This window comes from Pan paniscus, chromosome 16 (genome assembly GCF_029289425.2).
Source record: "Pan paniscus chromosome 16, NHGRI_mPanPan1-v2.0_pri, whole genome shotgun sequence".
NCBI classification, from domain to species: Eukaryota; Metazoa; Chordata; class Mammalia; order Primates; family Hominidae; genus Pan; species Pan paniscus.
Window position 1 is genome coordinate 16,916,405 of NC_073265.2, and position 26,076 is coordinate 16,942,480.

A 26,076-nucleotide genomic window follows, 5' to 3' on the forward strand; every position below is an offset into this window, starting at 1 on the left:
GGAATGGAATGGAACGGAATTGAACGGAATAGAATGCAAAGCAATCAACCAGAATGAAATGGAATGTAATGGAATCAACCCGAATGGAATGGAATGGATTGGAATAAACTCGAAAGGAATGGAATGGAATGGAATGGAATGGAACCAACACAAATGGAATGGAATCGAATCGAATGGAAATGAATGGAATGGAATGGAATGGAATGCAATGCAAGCAACACGAATGGAATGGACTGGAATGGAATGGAATGGAATGCAATGGAATCAACCTGAAAGGAACGGAATGGAGTGGAATGGAATGGAATCTATCAGAATGGAATGGAACAGAATGGAATCAACTCGAATGGAATCGAATGGAATGGAACGGAATATAATCAACCCGATTGGAATGGAATGCAATGGAATGGAATGGAATGGAATCAACCCGAACGGAATGGAATGGAATGGAAAGGAATGGAATGGAGTCAACCCTAATGGAATGGAATGGTTTGGAATCAACCCGAATGGAGTGGAATGGAATTGATTGGAAAGGAATGCAATGGAATGCATTGGAATCAACTCGTATGGAATGGAATGGGATGGAATGGAAAGGAATGGAATGGAATGGAATGGAAAGGAATGGAATGGAATGGAATGGAAAGGAATGGAATGGAATGGAATGGAATGGAGAGGAATGGAATGGAGAAACCCGAATGGAATGGAATGGAATGGTATGTAATGGAATGGAATGGAATGGAATAAACCTAAATGGAATGAAATGGAAAGCAATGGATTGGAATGGAATGCAGTGGAATGGAATGGAAAGGAATGCAATGGAATAAACCCGAATGGAATGTAAAGGAATGGAATGCAATGAAATGGAATGGAATGGAATGGAATGGAATCAAACCGCATGGAATGGAATCGAGTGGAATCAACACGAATGGAATGGAATGGAATGGAACGGAATGGAGTGGAATCACCCCGAATGGAATGGAATGCAATGGAAAGGAATGGAATGGATTCAACCCGAATGGAATGGAATGGAATGGAATTGAATGGAATCAAACCGAATGGAATGCAATCGAATGGCACGGAATGGAATGGAATGGAATGGAATCAACCGGAATTGAGTGGAGTGGAATGTAATGGAATGTAATGGAAGCAACACGAATCTAATAGTATAGAATGGAATGGAATGGAATGGAATGGAATAGAATGGAATCAACTCGATTGGAACAGAATGGAATGGAATGGAATGGAATGGAAAGGAATGGAATGGAATCAATCGGAATGCAATGGAATGGAATCGAATGGAATCAACCCGAATGGAATGGAATGGAACGGAATGGAATGGAATGCCATGGAATCAACCCGAATGGAATGGAATGGAATGGAATGGAATGGAATGGAATGGAATGGAATCAATCAGAATGGAATGGAATGGAATGGAATGGAATGGAATGGAATGGAATGGAAATGAATGGAAAGGAATGGAATGGAATGGAATCAACCGGAATTGAATGGAATGGAATGCAGTCAACTGGAATGGAATGGAATGGAATGGAATGGAATGGAATGGAATGGAATCAACCCGAATGGAATGGAATGGAATGGAACAGAATGGAACCAACCCAAATGGAAAGGAATGGAATGGAATGGAATGGAATGGCATTGAATGGAATGTAATCAACACGAGTCTAATGGAATGGAATGGAATGGAATCAACACGAATGGAATGAAACGGAATGGAATGGAATGGAATGGAATGGAATCAACCGGAATGGAAAGGAATGGAATGGAATGGAATCAACACGAATGGAATGGAATGGGATGGAACGGAATGGAACGGAATGGAATGGAATCAACACGAATGGAATGGAATGCAATGGAATGCAATGGAATGGAATGGAATGGAATCAACACGAATGGAATGCAATGGAATGGAATGGAATGGAATGGAATGAAATAGAATGCAAAGCAGTCAACCAGAATGGAATGGAATGCAATGGAATGGACTGGAATAGAATACAAAGCAATCAACCAGAATGGAAAGGAATGGAATGGAATGGAATGGAATCAACCCGAGTGGAATGGAATGGATTGGAATCAACTCGAATGGAATGGAATGGAATGGAATGGAATCTAATGGAATGGAATGGAATCAACACAAATAGAATGAAATGGAATCGAATGGAAATGAATGGAATGGAATGGAATGGAATGCACTGGAAGCAACCCGAATGGAATGGAATGGAATGGAATGGAATGGAATCAACCCGAATGGAATGGAATGGAATGGAAAGGAATCAACCAGAATGGAATGGAATGGAATGGAATCAACTTGAATGGAATGGAATGGAATGGAATGGAATGGAATATAATCAACCCGATTGGAATGGAATGCAATGGAAAGGAATGGAATGGAATCACCCCGAATGGAATGGAATGGAATGGAATGGAATGGAACGGAATGGAATACAATCAACCCAAATGGAATGGAATGGAACGGAATGGAATGGAGTCAACCCGAATGGAATGGAATGGATTGGAATCAACTCGAATGGAATCGATTGGAATTGATTGGAATGGAATGGAACGGAATGCAATGGAATCAACTCGTATGGAACGGAATGGAATGGAATGGAAAGGAATGGAATGGAATGGAATGGAATGGAACGGAATGGAATGGAATGGAATGGAAAGGAATGCAATGGAATCATCCCGAATGGAATGGAAAGGAATGGAGTGGAATGGAATTGAATGGAATGGAATGGTGTGGAATGGAATGGAGAAAATTGAAGGTTATGTAATGGAGTGGAATGGAATGGAATGGAATGGAATGGAATAAAACCGAATGGAATGGAATGGAATGGAATGGAATGGAATGGAATGGAATGGAATGGCATGGCATGGAGTGGAATGGAAAGGAATGCAATGGAATCAACCCGAATGGAATGGAAAGGAATGGAATGGAATGGAATGGAATGGAAAGGAATGGTGTGGAATGGAATGGAATGGAATGGAATCAAACCGAATGGAATTGAATGGAATGGAATGGAATGGAATGGAATGGAATGGAATGGAATGGAATCAACCCGAATGGAAGGGAATGGATTGGAATGGAATGGAATAGAATGCAAAGCAGTCAACCAGAATGGAATGGAATGGAATGGAATTGAACGGAATACAATGCCAAGCAATCAACCAGAATGGAATGGAATGGAATGGAATCAAACCGAATGGAATGGAACGGATTGGAATCAACTCGAATGGAATGGAATGGAATGGAATTGAATGGAATGGAATGAACACAAATGGAATGGAATGGAATCGAATGGAAATGAATGGAATGGAACGGAATGGAATGCAATGCAAGCAACCCGAATCGCATGGACTGGAATGCAATGGAATGGAGTGCAAAGGAATCAACCCGAATGGAACGGAATGGAGTGGAATGGAATGGAAAGGAATGGAATCTATCTGAATGGAATGGAATGGAATGGAATCAACTCGAATGGAATGGAATGCAATGGAATGGAATGGAATATAACCAACCCGATTGGAATGTAATGCAATGGAATGGAATGGAATGGAATCAACCCGAATGGAATGGAATGGAATGGATTGGAATGGAATGGAATGGAATGGAATGGAATCAACACGAATGGAATGGAATGGAATGGAATGGAATGGAATGGAATGGAATGGAATGGAATGGAATGGAATCAACACGAATGGAATGCAATAGAATGGTATGGAATGGAATGAAATGGAATGGAATCAACCCGAAAGGACTGTGAATTCAATGGAATGGAAAGGAATCAAATCAACACGAATGGATTGGAATGGAACGGAGTCAACTCAAATGGAATGGAATGGAATCGAATCAACCCGAATAGAATGGAATGGAATGGAAAGGATTGGTATGGAATGCAATGGAATCAATCCGAAATAAATGGAATGGAATAGAATGGAATGGAATGGAATCAAGCCGAATGGAATGGAACGGTGTGCAATCATCTCGAATGGAATGGAATGGAATGGAATGGGATCGAATCAACCTAAATGGAATGGAATGGAATGAAAAAAACACGAATGCAATGGATTGGAGTGGAATGCAGGGAATGCAATGGAATGGAATGGAATCAACCCGAATGGAATGCAATGGAATGGAATGGAATGGAATGGAAAAGAATGGAATCAAATCGAATGGAATGAAATCAACCGGAATGGAATGGAATGGAATGGAATCAACCCGAACGGAATGGAATGGAATGGAATGGAATCAACACGAATGGAATGGAATGGAATGGAATGGAATCAATGCGAATGGAATGGAATGGAATGGAATGGAATGGAATGCCATGGAGAGGAATGGAATGCATCATCGGGAATGGAATGCAATAGAAGGGAATGGAATGGAATGGAACGGAATGGAATCAACCCGAAAAGAATGGAATGGAATGGAATGGAAGGAAATATATCCGAATGGAATGGAATGGAAAGGAATGGAAACAACACGAATGCAATGGAATGGAGTGGAATGGAATGGAATGCCATGGAATGGAATGGAATAAACCCGAATGCAATGGAATGGAATGGAATGGAATGGAAAAGAATGGAATCAAACCGAATGTAATTGAATGGAATGGAATATAATCAACCGAAATGGAAAGGAATGGAATGGAATAGAATAAACCTGAATGGAATGGAATGGAATGGAATGGAATGGAATGGAATGGAATGGAATCAACACGAATGGAATGGAATGGAATGGAATGGAATCATTGCGAATGGAATGGAATGGAATGGAATGGAATGGAATGGAATGGAATGGAATGCCATGAATAGGAATGGAATGGAATCAACACGAATGGAATGCAATGGAAGGGAATGGAATGGAATGGAACGGAATGGAATCAACCCGAAAGAAATGGAATGGAATGGAATGGAATGGAATATTTTCGAATGGAATTGAATGGAAAGGAAAGGAATAGAATGGAATGAAATGGAATGGAATTGAATGGAATCAAACCGCATGGAATGTAATCGAGTGGAATCAACTCGAATGGAATGGAATGGAATGGAATGGAATGGAATGGAATGGAATGGAATCACCCCGAATGGAATTGAATGCACTGTGAAGGAATGGAATGGAATCACCCCTAATGGAATGGAATGCACTGGAAAGGAATGGAATGGTCTCAACCCGAATGGAATGGAATGGAATGGAATGGAATGGAGTGGAATCAACCCGAATGGAATGCAATGGAATGGCACGGAATGGAATGCAATGGAATGTAATCAACCGGAATGGAGTGGAGTGGAAAGGAATGGAATGGAATGGAATGGAAACAACACGATTCTAATGGAATGGAATGGAATGGAATGGAATGGGCTGGAATCAACCCCATTGGAATGGAATGGAATGGAATGGAATGCAATGGAATGGAATTAACCGGTATGGAATGGAATCAACTGGAATGGAATGGAATGGAATGGAATCAACCCGAACGGAATGGAATGGAATGGAATGGAATCAACACGAATGGAATGGAATGGAATGGAATCAATGCGAATGGAATGGAATGGAATTGAATGGAATGGAATGCCATGGAGAGGAATGGAATGCATCATCGGGAATGGAATGCAATGGAAGGGAATGGAATGGAATGGAACGGAATGGAATCAACCCGAAAAGAATGGAATGGAATGGAATGGAAGGAAATATATCCGAATGGAATGGAATGGAAAGGAATGGAAACAACACGAATGCAATGGAATGGAGTGGAATGGAATGGAATGCCATGGAATGGAATGGAATAAACCCGAATGCAATGGAATGGAATGGAATGGAATGGAAAAAATGGAATCAAACCGAATGTAATTGAATGGAATGGAATATAATCAACCGAAATGGAAAGGAATGGAATGGAATAGAATAAACCTGAATGGAATGGAATGGAATGGAATGGAATGGAATGGAATGGAATCAACACGAATGGAATGGAATGGAATGGAATGGAATCATTGCGAATGGAATGGAATGGAATGGAATGGAATGGAATGGAATGGAATGCCATGAATAGGAATGGAATGGAATCAACACGAATGGAATGCAATGGAAGGGAATGGAATGGAATGGAACGGAATGGAATCAACCCGAAAGAAATGGAATGGAATGGAATGGAATGGAATATTTTCGAATGGAATTGAATGGAAAGGAAAGGAATAGAATGGAATGAAATGGAATGGAATTGAATGGAATCAAACCGCATGGAATGGAATCGAGTGGAATCAACTCGAATGGAATGGAATGGAATGGAATGGAATGGAATGGAATGGAATGGAATGGAATGGAATGGAATCACCCCGAATGGAATTGAATGCACTGTGAAGGAATGGAATGGAATCACCCCTAATGGAATGGAATGCACTGGAAAGGAATGGAATGGTCTCAACCCGAATGGAATGGAATGGAATGGAATGGAATGGAGTGGAATCAACCCGAATGGAATGCAATGGAATGGCACGGAATGGAATGCAATGGAATGTAATCAACCGGAATGGAGTGGAGTGGAAAGGAATGGAATGGAATGGAATGGAAACAACACGATTCTAATGGAATGGAATGGAATGGAATGGAATGGGCTGGAATCAACCCAATTGGAATGGAATGGAATGGAATGGAATGCAATGGAATGGAATTAACCGGTATGGAATGGAATGGAATGGAATCAACTGGAATGGAATGGAAAGGAATGGAAGGGAAAGGAATGGAATGTAATCAACCCGAATGGAATGGAATGGAATGGAATGGAATCAACCGGAATGGAATGGAATGGAATGGAATGGAATCAACCGGAATGGAATGGAATGGAATGGAATGGAATGGAATGGAATGGAATGGAATGCAATTAATTGGAATGGATTGGAATCAACCCGAATGGAATGGAATGGAATGGAATCAACACGAACGGAATGGAATCAACACGAATGGAGTGTAATGGAATGGAATGGAATGGAATCAACCCGAATGGAATGGAATCAACCCGAATGGAATGGAATGGAATGGAATGGAATCAACCGGAATGGAATGGAATGGAATGGAATGGAATAGAACGGACTGGAATCAACCCGAATGGAATGGAATGGAAGGGAGTGGAATGGAATGGAATGGAATGGAATCAACTGGAATGGAATGGAATGTAATTGAATGGAATTGAATGGAATGGAATGAAATGGAACGAAATGGAATCAACCCGAATGGAAAGGAATGGAATGGAACGGAAAGGAATGGAATCAACCCGAATGGAATGGAATGAAATGGCATTTAATGGAATGGAATGGAATGGAATCAACACGAATGGAATGGAATGCAATGGCAAGGAATGGAATGGAATGGAATGGAATGGAGTCAATACTAACGGAATGGAATGGAATGCAATGGAATGGAATGGAAGGGAATAGAATGGAATGGATTGGAATGGAATGGAATGGAATGGAATGGAATGGAATATAATGGAATGGAATCACTCCAAATGGAATGGAATGGAATGGAATGTTATGGAATGGAATGGAATAGAATGGAATCAACCCGATTGGAATGGAATGGAATAGCATGGAATCAATGGATAAGAATGGAATCAATCTGAATGGAATGGAATGGAATGGAATGGAATGGAGTGGAATCAACCCGAATGAAATGGAATGGAATGGAATTGAATGGAATGGAATGGAATGTAATCAACCCGAAAGGAATGGAATGGAAGGGAATGGAATGGAATAGAATGCAATGGAATGGAATCAACCCTAATGGAATGGAATGGAATGGAATGAAATGCAATGAAATGGAACGGAATGGAATCAACCCGAATGGAATGGAAAGGAATGGAATGGAATGGAATGGAATGGAATCAACCCGAATGGAGTGGAGTGGAAAGGAATGGAATGGAATGGATTGGAATGGAATCAACCCGAATGGAATGGAATGGAATGGAATGGAATGGAATGGAATGGAATGGAATGGAATGGAATCAACCCGAATGGAATGGAATGGAATGGAATGGAATGGAATGGAATGGAATGGAATGGAATGGAATGGAATCAACCCGAATGGAATGGAATGGAATGGAATGGAATGGCATGGAAAAGAATGGAATCAAACCGAAAGAGATGGAATGGAATGGAATGGAAACAAACCCAATGGAATCGATTGGAATGGAATGGAACGGAATGGAATGGAATAGAATCAACCTGAATGGAATTGAATGGAATGCAATGGAATGGAATGGAATCAACCAGAATGGAATGGAATGGAATGGAATGGAATGGAATGGAATGGAATGGAATCAATTCGAATGGAATGGAATGGAATGGAATGGAATGGAATGGAATGGCATGGAGTGTAATGGAATGGAATCAACCAGAATGGAATGCAATGGAAGGGAATGGAATGGAATGGAACGGAACGGAATCAACCCGAATGGAATGGAATGGAGTGGAATGGAATCAACCCGAAAGGAATGGAATGCAATGGAATGGATTGGAATGGTATCAACCCGAATGGAATGGAATGGAATGGAATGGAATGGAATCAACCCTAATGGAATGGAATGGAATGGTATGGAATGAAATGCAATGAAATGGAACGGAATGGAATCAACCCCAATGGAATGGAAAGGAATGGCATGGAATGGAATGGAATGGAATGCAATCAACCCGAATGGAGTGGAGTGGAATGCAGTGCAATGGAATGGAATGTAATGGAACGGACTGGAATCAACCCGATTGGAACTGAATGGAATGGAACGGAATGGAATCAACCAGAATGAAATGGAGTGGAATGGACTCAACCCGAATGGAATGGAATGCAATGGAACGGAACGGAATGGAATGGAATGGAATGGAAAGTAATGGAATGGAATGGAATCAACCCGAATGGAATGGAATGGAATGGAATGGAGTGGAATCAACCCGAATGGAATGGAATGGAATGGAATGGAATGGAGTGGAATGGAAAGGAATGCAATGGAATCAACCCGAATGGAATGGAAAGGAATGGAATGGAATGGAATGGAATGGAAAGGAATGGTGTGGAATGGAATGGAATGGAATGGAATCAAACCGAATGGAATGGAATGGAATGGAATGGAATGGAATGGAATGGAATGGAATGGAATCAACCCGAATGGAAGGTAATGGATTGGAATGGAATGGAATAGAATGCAAAGCAGTCAACCAGAATGGAATGGAATGGAATGGAATTGAACGGAATACAATGCGAAGCAATCAACCAGAATGCAATGGAATGGAATGGAATCAAACCGAATGGAATGGAACGGATTGGAATCAACTCGAATGGAATGGAATGGAATGGAATTGAATGGAATGGAATGAACACAAATGGAATGGAATGGAATCGAATGGAAATGAATGGAATGGAATGGAATGGAATGCAATGCAAGCAACCCGAATCGCATGGACTGGAATGCAATGGAATGGAGTGCAAAGGAATCAACCCGAATGGAACGGAATGGAGTGGAATGGAATGGAAAGGAATGGAATCTATCTGAATGGAATGGAATGGAATGGAATCAACTCGAATGGAATGGAAAGCAATGGAATGGAATGGAATATAACCAACCCGATTGGAATGGAATGCAATGGAATGGAATGGAATGGAATCAACCCGAATGGAATGGAATGGAATGGATTGGAATGGAATGGAATGGAATGGAATGGAATGGAATCAACACGAATGGAATGGAATGGAATGGAATGGAATGGAATGGAATCAACACGAATGGAATGCAATAGAATGGTATGGAATGGAATGAAATGGAATGGAATCAACCCGAAAGCACTGTGAATTCAATGGAATGGAAAGGAATGAAATCAACACGAATGGATTGGAATGGAACGGAGTCAACTCAAATGGAATGGAATGGAATCGAATCAACCCGAATAGAATGGAATGGAATGGAAAGGATTGGTATGGAATGCAATGGAATCAATCCGAAATAAATGGAATGGAATAGAATGGAATGGAATGGAATCAAGCCGAATGGAACGGAATGGTGTGCAATCATCTCGAATGGAATGGAATGGAATGGAATGGGATCAAATCAACCTAAATGGAATGGAACGGAATGGAATGGAATGAAAAAAACACGAATGGAATGGATTGGAGTGGAATGCAGGGAATGCAATGGAATGGAATGGAATCAACCCGAATGGAATGGAATGGAATGGAATGGAATGGAATGGAAAAGAATGGAATCAAATCGAATGGAATGAAATCAACCGAAATGGAATGGAATGGAATGGAATCAACCCGAACGGAATGGAATGGAATGGAATGGAATCAACACGAATGGAATGGAATGGAATGGAATGGAATGGAATGGAATGGAATGGAATGGAATGGAATCAATGCGAATGGAATGGAATGGAATGGAATGGAATGGAATGCCATGGAGAGGAATGGAATGGAATCATCGGGAATGGAATGCAGTGGAAGGGAATGGAATGGAATGGAACGGAATGGAATCAACCCGGAAAGAATGGAATGGAATGGAATGGAAGGAAATATATCCGAATGGAATGGAATGGAAAGGAATGGAAACAACACGAATGCAATGGAATGGAGTGGAATGGAATGGAATGCCATGGAATGGAATGGAATAAACCCGAATGCAATGGAATGGAATGGAATAGAATGGAAAAGAATGGAATCAAACCGAATGTAATTGAATGGAATGGAATCGAATCAACCGAAATGGAAAGGAATGGAATGGAATGGAATCAACCTGAATGGAATGGAATGGAATGGAATGGAATGGAATGGCATGGAGTCAACCCGAATGGAATGGAATGGATTGGAATCAACTCGAATGGAATGGAATGGAATGGAATGGTAAAGAATGCAATAGAATGGATTGGAATGGCATGGAATGGAATGGAGTGGAATGGAGTGGAGAAATCCGAAGTGTATGTAATGGAATGGAATGGAATGGAATGGAATGGAATGGAATGGACTAAACCCGAATGGAATGAAATGGAATGGAAGGGAGTGGCATGGAACGGAATGGAATGCAATGGAATGGAATGGAATGGAAAGGAATGGAACGGAATCAACACGAATAGAATGGATTGCAATGGAATGGAATGGAATGGAATGAACCCGAATGGAAGGGAATGGAATGGAATAGAATGCAAACCAGTCAACCAGAATGGAATGGAATGGAATGGAATTGAACGGAATAGAATGCAAAGCAATCAACCAGAATGAAATGGAATGTAATGGAATCAACCCGAATGGAATGGAATGGATTGGAATAAACTCGAATGGAATGGAATGGAATGGAACCAACACAAATGGAATGGAATCGAATCGAATGGAAATGAATGGAATGGAATGGAATGGAATGCAATGCAAGCAACACGAATGGAATGGACTGGAATGGAATGGAATGGAATGCAATGGAATCAACCTGAAAGGAACGGAATGGAGTGGAATGGAATGGAATCTATCAGAATGGAATGGAACAGAATGGAATCAACTCGAATGGAATCGAATGGAATGGAACGGAATATAATCAACCCGATTGGAATGGAATGCAATGGAATGGAATGGAATGGAATCAACCCGAACGGAATGGAATGGAATGGAAAGGAATGGAATGGAGTCAACCCTAATGGAATGGAATGGTTTGGAATCAACCCGAATGGAGTGGAATGGAATTGATTGGAATGGAATGCAATGGAATGCATTGGAATCAACTCGTATGGAATGGAATGGGATGGAATGGAAAGGAATGGAATGGAAACGAATGGAATGGAATGGAATGGAAAGGAATGGAATGGAATGGAATGGAATGGAGAGGAATGGAATGGAGAAACCCGAATGGAATGGAATGGAATGGTATGTAATGGAATGGAATGGAATGGAATAAACCTAAATGGAATGAAATGGAAAGCAATGGATTGGAATGTAATGCAGTGGAATGGAATGGAAAGGAATGCAATGGAATAAACCCGAATGGAATGTAAAGGAATGGAATGCAATGAAATGGAATGGAATGGAATGGAATGGAATCAAACCGCATGGAATGGAATCGAGTGGAATCAACACGAATGGAATGGAATGGAATGGAACGAAGTGGAGTGGAATCACCCTGAATGGAATGGAATGCAATGGAAAGGAATGGAATGGATTAAACCCGAATGGAATGGAATGGAATGGAATTGAATGGAATCAAACCGAATGGAATGCAATCGAATGGCACGGAATGGAATGGAATGGAATGGAATCAACCGGAATGGAGTGGAGTGGAATGTAATGGAATGTAATGGAAGCAACACGAATCTAATAGTATAGAATGGAATGGAATGGAATGGAATGGAATAGAATGGAATCAACTCGATTGGAACAGAATGGAATGGAATGGAATGGAATGGAAAGGAATGGAATGGAATCAATCGGAATGCAATGGAATGGAATCGAATGGAATCAACCCGAATGGAATGGAATGGAACGGAATGGAATGGAATGCCATGGAATCAACCCGAATGGAATGGAATGGAATGGAATGGAATGGAATGGAATGGAATGGAATGGAATGGAATCAATCAGAATGGAATGGAATGGAATGGAATGGAATGGAATGGAAAGGAATGGAATGGAAATGAATGGAAAGGAATGGAATGGAATGGAATCAACCGGAATTGAATGGAATGGAAAGCAGTCAACTGGAATGGAATGGAATGGAATGGAATGGAATGGAATGGAATGGAATGGAATCAACCCAAATGGAATGGAATGGAATGGAATGGAATAGAATGGAAAGGAATCAACCAGAATGGAATGTAATGGAATGGAATCAACTTGAATGGAATGGAATGGAATGGAATGGAATGGAATATAATCAACCCGATTGGAATGGAATGCAATGGAAAGGAATGGAATGGAATCACCCCGAATGGAATGGAATGGAATGGAATGGAATGGAATGGAATGGAATGGAACGGAATGGAATACAATTAACCCAAATGGAATGGAAGGGAACGGAATGGAATGGAGTCAACCCGAATGGAATGGAATGGATTGGAATCAACTCGAATGGAATCGATTGGAATTGATTGGAATGGAATGGAACGGAATGCAATGGAATCAACTCGTATGGAACGGAATGGAATGGAATGGAAAGGAATGGAATGGAATGGAATGGAATGGAACGGAATGGAATGGAATGGAATTGAAAGGAATGCAATGGAATCATCCCGAATGGAATGGAAAGGAATGGAGTGGAATGGAATTGAATGGAATGGAATGGTGTGGAATGGAATGGAGAAAATTGAAGGGTATGTAATGGAGTGGAATGGAATGGAATGGAATGGAATGGAATAAACCCGAATGGAATGGAATGGAATGGAATGGAATGGAATGGAATGGAATGGAGTGGAATGGAAAGGAATGCAATGGAATCAACCCGAATGGAATGGAAAGGAATGGAATGGAATGGAATGGAATGGAAAGGAATGGTGTGGAATGGAATGGAATGGAATGGAATCAAACCGAATGGAATTGAATGGAATGGAATGGAATGGAATGGAATGGAATGGAATGGAATCAACCCGAATGGAAGGGAATGGATTGGAATGGAATGGAATAGAATGCAATGCAGTCAACCAGAATGGAATGGAATGGAATGGAATTGAACGGAATACAATGCCAAGCAATCAACCAGAATGGAATGGAATGGAATGGAATCAAACCGAATGGAATGGAACGGATTGGAATCTACTCGAATGGAATGGAATGGAATGGAATTGAATGGAATGGAATGAACACAAATGGAATGGAATGGAATCGAATGGAAATGAATGGAATAGAATGGAATGGAATGCAATGCAAGCAACCCGAATCGCATGGACTGGAATGCAATGGAATGGAGTGCAAAGGAATCAACCCGAATGGAACGGAATGGAGTGGAATGGAATGGAAAGGAATGGAATCTATCTGAATGGAATGGAATGGAATGGAATCAACTCGAATGGAATGGAATGCAATGGAATGGAATGGAATATAACCAACCCGATTGGAATGGAATGCAATGGAATGGAATGGAATGGAATCAACCCGAATGGAATGGAATGGAATGGATTGGAATGGAATGGAATGGAATGGAATGGAATCAACACGAATGGAATGGAATGGAATGGAATGGAATGGAATGGAATGGAATCAACACGAATGGAATGCAATAGAATGGTATGGAATGGAATGAAATGGAATGGAATCAACCCGAAAGGACTGTGAATTCAATGGAATGGAAAGGAATCAAATCAACACGAATGGATTGGAATGGAACGGAGTCAACTCAAATGGAATGGAATGGAATCGAATCAACCCGAATAGAATGGAATGGAATGGAAAGGATTGGTATGGAATGCAATGGAATCAATCCGAAATAAATGGAATGGAATAGAATGGAATGGAATTGAATCAAGCCGAATGGAATGGAACGGTGTGCAATCATCTCGAATGGAATGGAATGGAATGGAATGGGATCGAATCAACCTAAATGGAATGGAATGGAATGGAATGGAATGAAAAAAACACGAATGCAATGGATTGGAGTGGAATGCAGGGAATGCAATGGAATGGAATGGAATCAACCCGAATGGAATGGAATGGAATGGAATGGAATGGAAAAGAATGGAATCAAATCGAATGGAATGAAATCAACCGAAATGGAATGGAATGGAATGGAATCAACCCGAACGGAATGGAATGGAATGGAATGGAATCAACACGAATGGAATGGAATGGAATGGAATGGAATGGAATGGAATGGAATGGAATGGAATGGAATGGAATCAATGCGAATGGAATGGAATGGAATGGAATGGAATGGAATGCCAGGGAGAGGAATGGAATGGAATCATCGGGAATGGAATGCAATGGAAGGGAATGGAATGGAATGGAACGGAATGGAATCAACCCGAAAAGAATGGAATGGAATGGAATGGAAGGAAATATATCCGAATGGAATGGAATGGAAAGGAATGGAAACAACACGAATGCAATGGAATGGAGTGGAATGGAATGGAATGCCATGGAATGGAATGGAATAAACCCGAATGCAATGGAATGGAATGGAATGGAATGGAAAAGAATGGAATCAAACCGAATGTAATTGAATGGAATGGAATGGAATCAACCGAAATGGAAAGGAATGGAATGGAATGGAATCAACCTGAATGGAATGGAATGGAATGGAATGGAATGGAATGGAATGGAATGGAATGGAATGGAATGGAATGGAGTTAACACGAATGGAATGGAATGGAATGGAATGGAATCATTGCGAATGGAATGGAATGGAATGGAATGGAATGGAATGGAATGGAATGCCATGAATAGGAATGGAATGGAATCAACACGAATGGAATGCAATGGAAGGGAATGGAATGGAATGGAACGGAATGGAATCAACCCGAAAGAAATGGAATGGAATGGAATGGAATGGAATATTTTCGAATGGAATTGAATGGAAAGGAAAGGAATAGAATGGAATGAAATGGAATGGAATTGAATGGAATCAAACCGCATGGAATGGAATCGAGTGGAATCAACTCGAATGGAATGGAATGGAATGGAATGGAATGGAATGGAATGGAATGGAATGGAATCACCCCGAATGGAATTGAATGCACTGTGAAGGAATGGAATGGAATCACCCCTAATGGAATGGAATGCACTGGAAGGGAATGGAATGGTCTCAACCCGAATGGAATGGAATGGAATGGAATGGAATGGAATGGAGTGGAATCAACCCGAATGGAATGCAATGGAATGGCACGGAATGGAATGCAATGGAATGTAATCAACCGGAATGGAGTGGAGTGGAAAGGAATGGAATGGAATGGAATGGAAACAACACGATTCTAATGGAATGGAATGGAATGGAATGGAATGGGCTGGAATCAACCCCATTGGAATGGAATGGAATGGAATGGAATGCAATGGAATGGAATTAACCGGTATGGAATGGAATGGAATGGAATCAACTGGAATGGAATGGAATGGAATGGAATGGAATGGAATGGAATGGAATGGAATCAACCTGAATGGAATGGAATGGGATGAAATGGAATGGAACATACCCGAATGGAAAGGAATGGAATGGAATGGAATTGAATGGAATGGAATCAACACGAGTCTAATGGAATGGAAAGGAATGGAAGGGAAAGGAATGGAATGGAATCAACCCGAATGGAATGGAATGGAATGGAATGGAATGGCATGGAATCAACCGGAATGGAATGGAATGGAATGGAATGGAATCAACCGGAATGGAATGGAATGGAATGGAATGGAATGGAATGGAATGGAATCAACCTGATTGGAATGGAATGGGATGAAATGGAATGGAACATACCCGAATGGAAAGGAATGGAATGGAATGGAATTGAATGGAATGGAATCAACACGAGTCTAATGGAATGGAAAGGAATGGAAGGGAAAGGAATGGATTGGAATCAACCCGAATGGAATGGAATGGAATGGAATCAACACGAACGGAATGGAATCAACACTAATGGAGTGTAAAGGAATGGAATGGAATGGAATCAACCCGAATGGAATGGAATCAACCCGAATGGAATGGAATGGAATGGAATGGAATCAACCGGAGTGGAATGGAATGGAATGGAATGGAATAGAATGGACGGGAAGCAACCCGAATGGAATGGAATGGAAGGGAGTGGAATGGAATGGAATGGAATGGAATCAACCGGAATGGAATGGTATGTAATTGAATGGAATTGAATGGAATGGAATGAAATGGAACGAAATGGAATCAACCCGAATGGAAAGGAATGGAATGGAACGGAAAGGAATGGAATCAACCCGAATGGAATGGAATGAAATGGCATTTAATGGAATGGAATGGAATGGAATCAACCCGAATGGAATGGAATGGAATGGAATGGAATGGAATGGAGTGGAATCAACCCGAATGGAATGCAATGGAATGGCACGGAATGGAATGCAATGGAATGTAATCAACCGGAATGGAGTGGAGTGGAAAGGAATGGAATGGAATGGAATGGAAACAACACGATTCTAATGGAATGGAATGGAATGGAATGGAATGGGCTGGAATCAACCCCATTGGAATGGAATGGAATGGAATGGAATGCAATGGAATGGAATTAACCGGTATGGAATGGAATGGAATGGAATCAACTGGAATGGAATGGAATGGAATGGAATGGAATGGAATGGAATGGAATGGAATCAACCTGAATGGAATGGAATGGGATGAAATGGAATGGAACATACCCGAATGGAAAGGAATGGAATGGAATGGAATTGAATGGAATGGAATCAACACGAGTCTAATGGAATGGAAAGGAATGGAAGGGAAAGGAATGGAATGGAATCAACCCGAATGGAATGGAATGGAATGGAATGGAATGGCATGGAATCAACCGGAATGGAATGGAATGGAATGGAATGGAATCAACCGGAATGGAATGGAATGGAATGGAATGGAATGGAATGGAATGGAATCAACCTGATTGGAATGGAATGGGATGAAATGGAATGGAACATACCCGAATGGAAAGGAATGGAATGGAATGGAATTGAATGGAATGGAATCAACACGAGTCTAATGGAATGGAAAGGAATGGAAGGGAAAGGAATGGATTGGAATCAACCCGAATGGAATGGAATGGAATGGAATCAACACGAACGGAATGGAATCAACACTAATGGAGTGTAAAGGAATGGAATGGAATGGAATCAACCCGAATGGAATGGAATCAACCCGAATGGAATGGAATGGAATGGAATGGAATCAACCGGAGTGGAATGGAATGGAATGGAATGGAATAGAATGGACGGGAAGCAACCCGAATGGAATGGAATGGAAGGGAGTGGAATGGAATGGAATGGAATGGAATCAACCGGAATGGAATGGTATGTAATTGAATGGAATTGAATGGAATGGAATGAAATGGAACGAAATGGAATCAACCCGAATGGAAAGGAATGGAATGGAACGGAAAGGAATGGAATCAACCCGAATGGAATGGAATGAAATGGCATTTAATGGAATGGAATGGAATGGAATCAACACGAATGGAATGGAATGCAATGGCAAGGAATGGAATGGAATGGAATGGAATGGAGTCAATACTAACGGAATGGAATGGAATGCAATGGAATGGAATGGAAGGGAATAGAATGGAATGGATTGGAATGGAATGGAATGGAATGGAATGGAATATAATGGAATGGAATCACTCCAAATGGAATGGAATGGAATGGAATGTTATGGAATGGAATGGAATGGAATGGAATCAACCCGATTGGAATGGAATGGAATAGCATGGAATCAATGGATAAGAATGGAATCAATCTGAATGGAATGGAATGGAATGGAATGGAGTGGAATCAACCCGAATGAAATGGAATGGAATGGAATTGAATGGAATGGAATGGAATGTAATCAACCCGAAAGGAATGGAATGGAAGGGAATGGAATGGAATAGAATGGAATGGAATGGAATCAACCCTAATGGAATGGAATTGAATGGAATGAAATGCAATGAAATGGAACGGAATGGAATCAACCCGAATGGAATGGAATGGAATGGAATGGAATGGAATGGAATGGAATCAACCCGAATGGAGTGGAGTGGAAAGGAATGGAATGGAATGGATTGGAATGGAATCAACCCGAATGGAATGGAATGGAATGGAATGGAATGGAATGGAATGGAATCAACCCGAATGGAATGGAATGGAATGGAATGGAATGGCATGGAAAAGAATGGAATCAAACCGAAAGAGATGGAATGGAATGGAATGGAAACAAACCCAATGGAATCGATTGGAATGGAATGGAACGGAATGGAATGGAATAGAATCAACCCGAATGGAATTGAATGGAATGCAATGGAATGGAATGGGATCAACCAGAATGGAATGGAATGGAATGGAATGGAATGGAATGGAATGGAATGGAATGGAATAAATGCGAATGGAATGGAATGGAATGGAATGCAATGGAATGGAATGGAATGGAATGGAATGGAATGGAATGGAGTGTAATGGAATGGAATCAACCAGAATGGAATGCAATGGAAGGGAATGGAATGGAATGGAACGGAACGGAATCAACCCGAATGGAATGGAATGGAGTGGAATGGAATCAACCCGAAAGGAATGGAATGCAATGGAATGGATTGGAATGGTATCAACCCGAATGGAATGGAATGGAATGGAATGGAATGGAATGGAATGGAATCAACCCTAATGGAATGGAATGGAATGGTATGGAATGAAATGCAATGAAATGGAACGGAATGGAATCAACCCCAATGGAATGGAAAGGAATGGCATGGAATGGAAAGAAATGGAATGCAATCAATCCGAATGGAGTGGAGTGGAATGCAGTGGAATGGAATGGATTGGAATGAAACGTAGTCAAATGAATCTGATGGAATGGAATGTAATGGAACGGACTGGAATCAACCCGATTGGAACTGAATGGAATGGAACGGAATGGAATCAACCAGAATGAAATGGAGTGGAATGGAGTCAACCCGAATGGAATGGAATGCAATGGAACGGAACGGAATGGAATGGAATGGAATGGAAAGTAATGGAATGGAATGGAATCAACCCGAATGGAATGGAATGGAATGGAATGGAATGGAATATAATCAACCCGATTGGAATGGAATGCAATGGAAAGGAATGGAATGGAATCACCCCGAATGGAATGGAATGGAATGGAATGGAATGGAATGGAACGGAATGGAACGGAATGGAATACAATCAACCCAAATGGAATGGAATGGAACGGAATGGAATGGAGTCAACCCGAATGGAATGGAATGGATTGGAATCAACTCGAATGGAATCGATTGGAATTGATTGGAATGGAATGGAACGGAATGCAATGGAATCAACTCGTATGGAACGGAATGGAATGGAATGGAAAGGAATGGAATGGAATGGAATGGAATGGAATGGAATGGAATGGAATGGAACGGAATGGAATGGAATGGAATGGAAAGGAATGCAATGGAATCATCCCGAATGGAATGGAAAGGAATGGAGTGGAATGGAATTGAATGGAATGGAATGGTGTGGAATGGAATGGAGAAAATTGAAGGGTATGTAATGGAGTGGAATGGAATGGAATGGAATGGAATGGAATAAAGCCGAATGGAATGGAATGGAATGGAATGGAATGGAATGGAATGGAATGGAATGGAATGGAGTGGAATGGAAAGGAATGCAATGGAATCAAGCCGAATGGAATGGAAAGGAATGGAATGGAATGGAATGGAATGGAAAGGAATGGTGTGGAATGGAATGGAATGGAATGGAATCAAACCGAATGGAATTGAATGGAATGGAATGGAATGGAATGGAATGGAATGGAATGGAATCAACCCGAATGGAAGGGAATGAATTGGAATGGAATGGAATAGAATGCAAAGCAGTCAACCAGAATGGAATGGAATGGAATGGAATTGAACGGAATACAATGCCAAGCAATCAACCAGAATGGAATGGAATGGAATGGAATCAAACCGAATGGAATGGAACGGATTGGAATCAACTCGAATGGAATGGAATGGAATGGAATTGAATGGAATGGAATGAACACAAATGGAATGGAATGGAATGGAATGGAAATGAATGGAATGGAATGGAATGGAATGCAATGCAAGCAACCCGAATCGCATGGACTGGAATGCAATGGAATGGAGTGCAAAGGAATCAACCCGAATGGAACGGAATGGAGTGGAATGGAATGGAAAGGAATGGAATCTATGTGAATGGAATGGAATGGAATGGAATCAACTCGAATGGAATGGAATGCAATGGAATGGAATGGAATATAACCAACCCGATTGGAATGGAATGCAATGGAATGGAATGGAATGGAATCAACCCGAATGGAATGGAATGGAATGGATTGGAATGGAATGGAATGGAATGGAATGGAATCAACACGAATGGAATGGAATGGAATGGAATGGAATGGAATGGAATGGAATCAACACGAATGGAATGCAATAGAATGGTATGGAATGGAATGAAATGGAATGGAATCAACCCGAAAGGACTGTGAATTCAATGGAATGGAAAGGAATCAAATCAACACGAATGGATTGGAATGGAACGGAGTCAACTCAAATGGAATGGAATGGAATCGAATCAACCCGAATAGAATGGAATGGAATGGAAAGGATTGGTATGGAATGCAATGGAATCAATCCGAAATAAATGGAATGGAATAGAATGGAATGGAATGGAATCAAGCCGAATGGAATGGAACGGTGTGCAATCATCTCGAATGGAATGGAATGGAATGGAATGGGATCGAATCAACCTAAATGGAATGGAATGGAATGGAATGGAATGAAAAAAACACGAATGCAATGGATTGGAGTGGAATGCACGGAATGCAATGGAATGGAATGGAATCAACCCGAATGGAATGGAATGGAATGGAATGGAATGGAATGGAATGGAATGGAAAAGAATGGAATCAAATCGAATGGAATGAAATCAACCGAAATGGAATGGAATGGAATGGAATCAACCCGAACGGAATGGAATGGAATGGAATGGAATCAACACGAATGGAATGGAATGGAATGGAATGGAATGGAATGGAATGGAATGGAATGGAATGGAATGGAATCAATGCGAATGGAAAGGAATGGAATGGAATGGAATGCCATGGAGAGGAATGGAATGGAATCATCGGGAATGGAATGCAGTGGAAGGGAATGGAATGGAATGGAACGGAATGGAATCAACCCGAAAAGAATGGAATGGAATGGAATGGAAGGAAATATATCCGAATGGAATGGAATGGAAAGGAATGGAAACAACACGAATGCAATGGAATGGAGTGGAATGGAATGGAATGCCATGGAATGGAATGGAATAAAGCCGAATGCAATGGAATGGAATGGAATGGAATGGAAAAGAATGGAATCAAACCGAATGTAATTGAATGGAATGGAATGGAATCAACCGAAATGGAAAGGAATGGAATGGAATGGAATAAACCTGAATGGAATGGAATGGAATGGAATGGAATGGAATGGAATGGAATGGAATGGAATGGAATGGAATGGAATCAACACGAATGGAATGGAATGGAATGGAATGGAATCATTGCGAATGGAGTGGAATGGAATGGAATGGAATGGAATAGAATGGAATGGAATACCATGAATAGGAATGGAATGGAATCAACACGAATGGAATGCAATGGAAGGGAATGGAATGGAATGGAACGGAATGGAATCAACCCGAAAGAAATGGAATGGAATGGAATGGAATGGAATATTTTCGAATGGAATTGAATGGAAAGGAAAGGAATAGAATGGAATGAAATGGAATGGAATTGAATGGAATCAAACCGCATGGAATGGAATCGAGTGGAATCAACTCGAATGGAATGGAATGGAATGGAATGGAATGGAATGGAATGGAATGGAATCACCCCGAATGGAATTGAATGCACTGTGAAGGAATGGAATGGAATCACCCCTAATGGAATGGAATGCACTGGAAAGGAATGGAATGGTCTCAACCCGAATGGAATGGAATGGAATGGAATGGAATGGAGTGGAATCAACCCGAATGGAATGCAATGGAATCGCACGGAATGGAATGCAATGGAATGTAATCAACCGGAATGGAGTGGAGTGGAAAGGAATGGAATGGAATGGAATGGAAACAACACGATTCTAATGGAATGGAATGGAATGGAATGGAATGGGCTGGAATCAACCCCATTGGAATGGAATGGAATGGAATGGAATGCAATGGAATGGAATTAACCGGTATGGAATGGAATGGAATGGAATCAACTGGAATGGAATGGAATGGAATGGAATGGAATGGAATGGAATGGAATCAACCTGAATGGAATGGAATGGGATGAAATGGAATGGAACATACCCGAATGGAAAGGAATGGAATGGAATGGAATTGAATGGAATGGAATCAACACGAGTCTAATGGAATGGAAAGGAATGGAAGGGAAAGGAATGGAATGCAATCAACCCGAATGGAATGGAATGGAATGGAATGGAATGGAATGGAATCAACCGGAATGGAATGGAATGGAATGGAATGGAATCAACCGGAATGGAATGGAATGGAATGGAATGGAATGGAATGGAATGGAATGGAATGCAATTAATTGGAATGGATTGGAATCAACCCGAATGGAATGGAATGGAATGGAATCAACACGAACGGAATGGAATCAACACGAATGGAGTGTAATGGAATGGAATGGAATGGAATCAACCCGAATGGAATGGAATCAACCCGAATGGAATGGAATGGAATGGAATGGAATCAACCGGAATGGAATGGAATGGAATGGAATGGAATAGAACGGACTGGAGTCAACCCGAATGGAATGGAATGGAAGGGAGTGGAATGGAATGGAATGGAATGGAATCAACCGGAATGGAATGGAATGTAATTGAATGGAATTGAATGGAATGGAATGAAATGGAACGAAATGGAATCAACCCGAATGGAAAGGAATGGAATGGAACGGAAAGGAATGGAATCAACCCGAATGGAATGGAATGAAATGGCATTTAATGGAATGGAATGGAATGGAATCAACACGAATGGAATGGAATGCAATGGCAAGGAATGGAATGGAATGGAATGGAATGGAGTCAATACTAACGGAATGGAATGGAATGCAATGGAATGGAATGGAAGGGAATAGAATGGAATGGATTGGAATGGAATGGAATGGAATGGAATGGAATGGAATGGAATATAATGGAATGGAATCACTCCAAATGGAATGGAATGGAATGGAATGTTATGGAATGGAATGGAATGGAATGGAATCAACCCGATTGGAATGGAATGGAATAGCATGGAATCAATGGATAAGAATGGAATCAATCTGAATGGAATGGAATGGAATGGAATGGAATGGAATGGAGTGGAATCAACCCGAATGAAATGGAATGGAATGGAATTGAATGGAATGGAATGGAATGTAATCAACCCGAAAGGAATGGAATGGAAGGGAATGGAATGGAATAGAATGGAATGGAATGGAATCAACCCTAATGGAATGGAATGGAATGGAATGAAATGCAATGAAATGGAACGGAATGGAATCAACCCGAATGGAATGAAAAGGAATGGAATGGAATGGAATGGAATGGAATCAACCCGAATGGAGTGGAGTGGAAAGGAATGGAATGGAATGGATTGGAATGGAATCAACCCGAATGGAATGGAATGGAATGGAATGGAATGGAATGGAATGGAATGGAATGGAATCAACCCGAATGGAATGGAATGGAATGGAATGGAATGGCATGGAAAAGAATGGAATCAAACCGAAAGAGATGGAATGGAATGGAATGGAAACAAACCCAATGGAATCGATTGGAATGGAATGGAACGGAATGGAATGGAATAGAATCAACCCGAATGGAATTGAATGGAATGCAATGGAATGGAATGGAATCAACCAGAATGGAATGGAATGGAATGGAATGGAATGGAATGGAATGGAATGGAATCAATGCGAATGGAATGGAATGGAATGGAATGGAATGGAATGGAATGGCATGGAGTGTAATGGAATGGAATCAACCAGAATGGAATGCAATTGAAGGGAATGGAATGGAATGGAACGGAACGGAATCAACCCGAATGGAATGGAATGGAGTGGAATGGAATCAACCCGAAAGGAATGGAATGCAATGGAATGGATTGGAATGGTATCAACCCGAATGGAATGGAATGGAATGGAATGGAATGGAATAGAATCAACCCGAATGGAATTGAATGGAATGCAATGGAATGGAATGGGATCAACCAGAATGGAATGGAATGGAATGGAATGGAATGGAATGGAATGGAATGGAATGGAATCAATGCGAATGGAATGGAATGGAATGGAATGCAATGGAATGGAATGGAATGGAATGGAATGGAATGAAGTGTAATGGAATGGAATCAACCAGAATGGAATGCAATGGAAGGGAATGGAATGGAATGGAACGGAACGGAATCAACCCGAATGGAATGGAATGGAGTGGAATGGAATCAACCCGAAAGGAATGGAATGCAATGGAATGTATTGGAATGGTATCAACCCGAATGGAATGGAATGGAATGGAATGGAATGGAATGGAATGGAATCAACCCTAATGGAATGGAATGGAATGGTATGGAATGAAATGCAATGAAATGGAACGGAATGGAATCAACCCCAATGGAATGGAAAGGAATGGCATGGAATGGAATGGAATGGAATGCAATCAACCCGAATGGAGTGGAGTGGAATGCAGTGCAATGGAATGGATTGGAATGGAACGTAGTCAAATGAATCTAATGGAATGGAATGTAATGGAACGGACTGGAATCAACCCGATTGGAACTGAATGGAATGGAACGGAATGGAATCAACCAGAATGAAATGGAGTGGAATGGAGTCAACCCGAATGGAATGGAATGCAATGGAACGGAACGGAATGGAATGGAATGGAATGGAAAGTAATGGAATGGAATGGAATCAACCTGAATGGAATGGAATGGAATGGAATGGAATGGAGTGGAATGGAAAGGAATGCAATGGAATCAACCCGAATGGAATGGAAAGGAATGGAATGGAATGGAATGGAATGGAAAGGAATGGTATGGAATGGAATGGAATGGAATGGAATCAAACCGAATGGAATGGAATGGAATGGAATGGAATGGAATGGAATGGAATGGAATCAACCCGAATGGAAGGGAATGGATTGGAATGGAATGGAATAGAATGCAAAGCAGTCAACCAGAATGGAATGGAATGGAATGGAATTGAACGGAATACAATGCCAAGCAATCAACCAGAATGCAATGGAATGGAATGGAATCAAACCGAATGGAATGGAACGGATTGGAATCAACTCGAATGGAATGGAATGGAATGGAATTGAATGGAATGGAATGAACACAAATGGAATGGAATGGAATCGAATGGAAATGAATGGAAT